Source organism: Saimiri boliviensis, chromosome 12 (assembly GCF_048565385.1).
Source record: "Saimiri boliviensis isolate mSaiBol1 chromosome 12, mSaiBol1.pri, whole genome shotgun sequence".
In the NCBI taxonomy this organism is placed as follows: domain Eukaryota; kingdom Metazoa; phylum Chordata; class Mammalia; order Primates; family Cebidae; genus Saimiri; species Saimiri boliviensis.
The window spans coordinates 108,220,285-108,228,116 of NC_133460.1; the positions used below are offsets into that span (position 1 = coordinate 108,220,285).

At 49.3% G+C, this 7,832-nt stretch overlaps 1 protein-coding gene across 12 annotated transcripts in view; it reads right to left on the reverse strand.

The window, feature by feature from the left end:
• Nucleotides 1–7,832, reverse strand: part of CHST15 (carbohydrate sulfotransferase 15) — a 124,062-nt gene that overhangs the window by 43,853 nt on the left and 72,377 nt on the right. For 2 of the 12 annotated variants that reach the window (XM_074383044.1, XM_074383043.1), the window contains one exon: nt 6,976–7,789. The exons of 9 other annotated variants lie outside the window; for them this stretch is intronic. The gene's annotated coding sequence lies outside the window, so the exon portion shown is untranslated. Of the gene's footprint in view, nt 1–4,160; nt 6,542–6,975; nt 7,790–7,832 lie in introns of those variants that run through there. One more of the 12 variants, XM_074383051.1, reaches the window with a different exon arrangement.

Genomic DNA, 7,832 nt, shown 5'->3' on the forward strand with positions numbered 1-7,832 from the left:
GGCTCACACCCCTCATCCCAGCACTAGATAGGCGGATGGCTCGAGCCCAGGGGTTCTAGACCAGCTTGGGCAACATGGCAAAACCCTGTCCCTACAAAAAATACAAAAATTAGCTGGGTGTGGTGGTGCACACCTCTAGTCCCAGCTACTTGGGAGGCTGAGGTGGGAGGATTGCTTGTGGAGGTCGAGGCTGCAGTGAGTCGTGATCACACCACTGCACTCCAGCCTGTGCAACACAATGAGACCCTCTCTCTCAAAAAGAAAAAGAAAAAAGACACTCGGAAGGGAGCTGTTCCTAAATCAAGACACAATGGCTGAAACATCAAAAAATAACACACCAGGTTATTTTCTGACAAAATGTGCGTTTGTGACAACCACAGCTGTTTGGTTTTACGTATCCGGACAACCGGCCCACCCTCCCCCACCTCGGGACGAAGAGGCCCTCCTTCTTGCCTCTTTCCAGTTACTAATTTCTTCCTTGCTTCCTTCCTCTCCCTGAGCAAGCCCTTCCTGTAATCTGATCCTTATGGTTTCCTTGCCAGATTTCATCTTTCCTGATGGCTGGGACACGTCACCCGTGCTTTGTCTAAAACAGGTATTCTCAAACCATGATCTGGGGGGAATCTTCCTGGTTGGCCCAAAATGTGCACATACAAAACCCAGGCAGTTTTTTAGGCTTATTTTTAAAGCACACTTGTCTCTCTGTTAAGTTCATCCTCAACATTAATTCTGGTTAATCACGACCACCTTATATGCATAAAAAGTACATTCAATGCTATTATTTTAGTCCAAAGCCGTATCCATAATAAACAGGCCTTTCCCCCAGATCAGATCTCTACCACATGCAGCCAGCACCTCCCCTGAATCCTGAACTCATTGATTCTCAACCTGGTAGAAAAACAGGATATAGCAAAAATGGTTTCCAAGCAGTCAAAAAATTAGGCATGACACCAGGCTTGGGAGGCAGGCACACCTGCATTTCTACCCAACTCAGGTCTGTAGCTGCTCTATGATCTCAGGCAACAAATTTAACCATTCTGTGACTAGGTTTCCTCATCTGTAAAATGGGAATAAAATGATCTCAGTCTCCTAGTGTGAATGTGAGGAAAAAATTAGGTCATACACACAAAATGCTTAACCCAGAGTCTAGTACCCTGCAGGCTTTGGAAGGATGAGCCATCCCAAAATATGCCAAATTGATATTTTGATGATTTTGAGTTGAAAACATTGGAGAAATTGTAGTTTTAGAAAGGGCCAGCTGACCTGTCTCTTCCTGCATACACCAAGCCATAGACTCCACTGGGAGGAGTATCCTTCCCCTGCCAGGCTGCGAAAATCACCCTCATCTGGGAACTGGGGGCTGCAATAGATCAGGATAAATACACTTAACAAAGTAACCCTGCTCTTCCACTGATTTTACACACTCCCGTAGATTTCCTAGACTCCTCTAGAAATGGATATTGCTCCCCCAGATCCCTTCTGTCCCGTCTTTGTCTAAAAACATCTTGCTTTGGCCACACCTTCTCACGTCACTCTCTTGTGAAGATTCCCAGGTACATGTAAAACTAACAAAATGTGTTTGCTCTTCTTTTGTCTGGTGTCAAGTTGGCTTCTGGATGCAGCTGAGGAGCCCACATAAGAGCTAAAGATGCAGGGCTGGAGGTGATCTCTGGCTCCCCTGCATCTCAATGAATGACACGGATTCCTTGCATTATTACTGGAGAGACCCTTGGGTCCTCACTCCAGGGATACTTGCTTTCAGTGTACAGATATTATAATTCCAGACACTGGTGTCCATTTTCCCGTCTGCCACTCATCTGAGGTGATGCCTGGAAAGAGGCAGGTGGCCACACAGATGCAGGAAGTGACAGCCGAATGCCACAGTAGAAACAAGACACTAAAAAGCTGAGCTGGGCAGCGTCATTTGGGCACCCCTGTCACCAGAGCCCGTAGCTCTGGTGATCCAGGCACAGCTGTGGGGAAAATTCTAAAAAAGCTCACCCCCTTCTAAACGCCCATGTCCATCCAGAACTTGTTTCAGTGCTCAACAGCAAGAGCCAACTTTCCAGAAACACACCCATCCCCAAAGATCTGGAGTACACCAGCCACTGCTGTACAGATGGGAAATGCAAAACAGAAGAAAGAAGTTCCAGGAATCACTGGGGATTCTACTGCAGTCATTCACCATAAGAAACACTCAGAACCCCTGAGGAATGATGGTGGGCACACCCAGACCCAGGTCGAAACCCAGGTGGGTTCCAGCAAATCATCAACTTGCCAGTACAAACCTGTGAGTACCTGTTATCCAGCCTGCCTTTTACAGAGGGGAAACTGAGGCCAGTGCGGTCTGTACTTCCCCATGGACATGCAGCCCATTATAGAAGGGTGGGGTAAGAGACTCCAGGGTCCTGACACTCCGTCTTCCACCACCCCTCAAGAGGGGAGCCCATCCTAACCACCACACAGGCCTGGCCTCGGACAGTCCAGCAGCTTCTCCAGGCGCCTGGTGTTCTTCCTCCTTCCAATCTTTTGAGGAATCCCTTCCGACAAAACAGATTTGCAGTCTCATCCAGAGACACAAGACAGGAAGGCGAGGGAAACACACCAGGAGGCAGCTGCTGGGATGAAACTCAGCTCCCTCCTTCAATCTCCTTTGAGCGTCTTGTTGGCCTGGGGCATTGAGTCTTAAACTGTCTCCATTCAGACTCTATTCGTCATTCAGGCTTGTCTCCTGCAGCTGGAGAAGTGTACTAGGAGACAAGTACAGCACCAGGACAGAGACAAGAGATGGGGAACAGGGATGTGCAGAGGCTGGCCTGGTGCCAGGTGTGGGGACGGGAGGGAAGGACAGAAAACAGGGTGGGAAGGGACGGGGAGGAGGGAGAGGCGGGGCTGTCCCTTGTCAGTTACCCTTGCAGCTGAGACAATGCACAAGAATGGAATTGGCCCATGCACAGGAGGCAGGCCCCGGTGTGCAGCCCCCAACCTTGTTTTTGTCCCTGCACACCAAAGGGAGAATCCTGGGCTCTGTATGACTGGATACTCCGCAACCCAGGCCTATACGACCGGACACTCCGCGGCCCAGACCTGTATGACCGGACACTCCGCGGGCCAGGCCTGTATGACCAGACTCTCTGCAGCCCAGGTGGTGGCTTCCATGATGATTTGCATCTTGAAACTTCAGAGCAACAAAGGAGGGACCTTGCCAGCAAGGCAGGGAGCTGCTGGGTGTCCTGATCACTAACCTGGCTGGTCACCCTGAACATCCCTTCATCTCTTGGGGCCTCTGTTTCTCGGTATATAAGATATGGATTCGGGCCCGCCCCTTTCGGCACTAACACTCCTGGGTGTATGATTTGAAGTCAATTTCTCCTTAATACAAACTCATTATCTTCATCGGTTATGTCTTTCAGGGCTGCTCAGAGGCCAATGATTTTGCTAAGTGTTGAAGAGCCAGCACAATGCTTGCTTTATTAGCCAGATAATTAATCCAATAGAGACACAGGGTTTTCTCCAGATTAGCGGCTCACACATGGCACATGTTTATTTCAACACCTACTGTGTACAGGGCTTGCACTTGCTGGGGCTCCGAAGACAGAAAAATGAACAGCCTGGGTCCTCTTTGTTCTGGAGTTAGGTAACCTCCCACCTGACTCCAGAACAAAGACTCCAGAGGCTCCAGGAACATGCCCACATTCAGGATTGTATATTCCATGTCAAGGACAGCCGTGAACCCACCCAACCCCAGAGAATCTGCAGAACTACCTATGCTCCGGGAAGCGGAAAAAGCATGGTAACTAACAACAGCAATGATTCAGCGAAACAGAGCCTCTGGCCGAGGCAGGCAGGAGGGAGAATGGGCTCTTGTTCGTATTCTCTGCGATAGCTTGCTCTCGAATAGTGTAATCAGCTCCAGCTCCCTTGTGCAACCACCCGAGATATTGGCCAAACACAGCAGATGTCCCAGTCTCTCTGAAATGCACAAAATAATCAAGTTTTCTCGGCGAAGGGGCAGGGTGGACCAGAGACTTCAAATACGTTCATGCTGTAGTTTTTCCTCAATGATTCCAATGTGCACAAAACACTCTAAAGGTCTTTGTGGCACAATCAATAACTTTTTCTGAAACCAAGTGGGGAAAAAACTATTTCAGAGCACTCACTTTGTTATTTCCAGTAGTAAATCACACCAGTGTAGGGACTAGATTTTCTCAAGCTTGTATATCTACTGACCGATTTTCCAACAAGGTAGAGCCCGCTCAGGGTATGCCGTGAAACGCGCCGACCGAAATGGCACTAGGAACAAAATGAGGAGAGTCACATAACTGCGAAGCATTTCAGCAGCACATGGAGTCTGTTTCAGGTCTTAAGTGACCCCAGCGATGGCGAAAGAAGAAGGAAATGCCTGATAGTCCAGTGTCTGCCACTTGCAAAGAACCATGCTAGGTCCCTTCTTCACGGCACTCTCTGAGGTCGGCACTGAGATTCCCCAAGTCATATGTGGGAAATTGAGGCACAGCAGGGTTAAATACATGCCTAGACTCACAGGGCTCACCAGTGGTAGGGACAGAATCCAACTGCAGGTCTGTGTGGCAGCAAAGCCTGGGACCTTTCTCCTGCAGAGGCGAACAAAGCTATAATAACTCCAGTTATTGTCAGCTCTAGGGGAACCTGCTCAGAACTCAAGGCTCCCAGAGGAGCACGGTCAGCCATCACCCAGCCCACCGGCCACCCATCTCCTATGCAAGGAGGTGAGGCTGGACTACAAGCTCCATAAAAGGCCAGGGTCAGTGGTGCTCAACCCTGAATAGCACAGAGTAAGCACTCAATAAATAGTTTTAAATTATAGAGTCAAGGAACAAACTCTAGAAAGCATGGCAAATATCCAGCAAATATCCAGAACAGAGTTCTTATTGCCGAGTCGCAATAACAGTGACACCAGTTAACATGTGCTGAGGGCTTCCTTATGTCCAGACACCAGGCTGAGGTTGATATGGATTATTCTATTTAAATGTCATAATCTAAGAGGAAAGTACAATCACTGTTTACATGTTACAGATGTGGAAACTGTGGCCCAGAGAATTTAACGTTATAGACTTTCTCCTCCAAATGACTTACAGAGTAGAGGAGAGCCAGCTGGCCTAGTGATGAGCGGGAGACCCAGAGGCCTGGGCTGAACCCCGGCCACACGGTTTAACCAGTCTCATGACCGCAGGCAAACCTCTTCACCGCTTCAACCCTGATTCTCTTTATTTCAAAGTCGACGTGGAAGGCTCAGCACTGTCACATGGGGGCAGTGATCTCAGGAACCCAGGGTGCTTAATAAATGTTACAATTATTCTTTTTGCAAGCTTTCAGGGTTCAAACTCCTACAACAGCGAACCTTAACTACCTGTCGGGCGCAGTGGCTCATACCTGTAATCCAGCACTTTGGGAGGCCAAGGCAGGCAGATCACGAGAGGTCAGGGGTTTAAGACCAGCCTGATCAACATGGTGAAACCCCATCTCTACTAAAAATACAAAAATTAGCCGGATGTGGTGGTATGCACCTGTAATCCCAGATACTCCGGAGACTGAGGCAGGAGAATTGCTTGAACCTGTGAGGCAGAAGTTACAGTGAGCTGAGATTGTGCCACTGCACTCCAGACTGGGCGATAGAGCCAGACTCAAAAAAAAAAAACAAAACCGTAGCTACCAAGAAAAAGTGCCACATTTTCAGACTAGGGGTCATTCTGGCTGTCGTATGTTTAGACTAGAAAGATGAGTGGGACATTCTGGTTGCTGTCCAACAATTTTTCCTTGACATAAATAGAAAAATGAATGAAAAGCAGCAGCTCAGAGGATCATGCACAGACTACAGATTAGGGACAAAGGGAGCAGGGTGACTCTCTCCACCCTCAGGTCCCCAGAGCCCTCCTGCCCACTTTGACCTGACTTCACGAACAGCGAAAAGGCTGCAGGACGGTGGAAGATGCCCAGCCCAGATGTCCTTCAGGACGGGCAGAGCAGAAAGGCCTCGCATGGACACACGGCGCACATGCTCAAACCCACAGTGAATCCTGATTCTGCAGATGCACGACACGCCCCAGAACGAATCCATTCCAGGCCGCGCGACTGAAAGGGGCGCAGCTGCGCTCTCCCCACCAGATGGCCTTGCTGATCCGGGGAGTTCTAAACATTGCTTTATTTCCAAAGATGAGCAAGATAAGAAACTGGTTAACCCTGGTTAACCCTTCAACCAGAGGAACTGCCTAAAAACCCTTCATTGGAATTTCTTTCTGATGGAAAAACCAAATAAATGCAGAGGTCTTCTGGAGGGTTTTAGAGCTAGGTGAGTGGAGTTTCTCCAGGGGGTCACCTGAAGTCAGCTGACATTCACTGTCTGCCCCAGACGGACCCAGCCCTAAATAATCGTGGCAAGAGGCAAGGAGAACAGTTTCAGTACCAACCTAGCTTGGCTGTAGGGGCTGCGGGAGTGTGCAGAGGTGTGGCATCCCCAGGCGATGTGTGCGCAGGTGTTCCAAACCCCACCCCCCTCAGTGTGTGCTGGTCCTACCCACCCAGGATGTATGGACACGCGCCAGCCCCACCCCCAGGAGCGTGCAGAAGTGTACGCCCCCAGGAGTGAGTGTGCGGAGGTGTGCCTGCCCCTTCAGGAGTATGTGGAGGTGTGCCAGGCCCCCAGGGATGTGCAGAGGTGTGCCAGGCCCCCGGGGTATGTGGAGGTGTGCCAGCCCCACCAGGTGTGTGCAAAGGTGTGCATCCCCCAGGGGCATGTGGGCATGCGGAGGAGTGCCAGTCCCTCCACCTCCAGCGTGCAGAGGTGAGTGAGCCAGGAGCTGTATGAAGCCACAAGACAAACTAAAGCTTCCATGTTTAAAATATTTGAAATTTCCAACATTGAAAATATTGTTTTCAAATGAAGTTATACCCACATATATTACTAACTGACACAAAATTTGCAGAGTCCCAGCTCACCTTGCTGGCTGCAAGCTGTCCTGGCCGGCCTAGGGAACCCCAGCGAGCTCTCGCTGTCTGTCACCGTTGAGTACTGAAGAGGAAAGTTCGAGAAGCACTGGTGCAGGGAGCAGGGAAAGGAACCCGGATGAGCAGCTGTTTTATGGCAAGCATTAAGCTGGGAACCCATTTCATCTCATCTCTTTCTTTTACACAACACTAAAGAAAACAGAGGCTCTGGGTGGTGAAGTGGCCTGCCTAAACCACACTGCAAGTCAATGGCAGAACTGGATTTAAACACAAGCCGAAGCCCACACTGCCTCTCACTTCATGGAGGATAAGGACGCACACATTCACATTCACTCCCTGATACGGTTTGGCTGTGTCCCCACCTAAATCTCAACTTGAACTGTAGCTCCCAGAATTCCTACCTGTTGTTCGAGGGACCCAAGGGGACGTAATTGAATCGTGGGGGCCGGTCTTTCCCATGCTAGTCTCATGATAGTAAAGAATCACAAGCTCTGATGGGTTTATCGGGGGTTTCCACTTTTCCTTCTTTCTCATGTTCTCTTGCCGACACAATGTAAGAAGTGCCTTTGGCCTCCTGCCGTGATTCGGAGTCTTCCCCAACCATGTGGAACTCTAAGTCCAATTAAACCTCTTTTTCTTCCCAGTCTTGGGTATGTCTTTATCAGCAGCATGAAAGCTGATACACTCCCCACACAGTTTCCCGTTGATGACCGTGGGTGGCATTTGGGGGGTTTTGCTTTCTATGTAAGCCTGTCCATCTTGCTTCCAGTCTTACTTACACAGAACAAGCATCGCTTTGTATTATCTACAAAGATAATAAAGAAGAAATAATAAATGCTGCATAACAA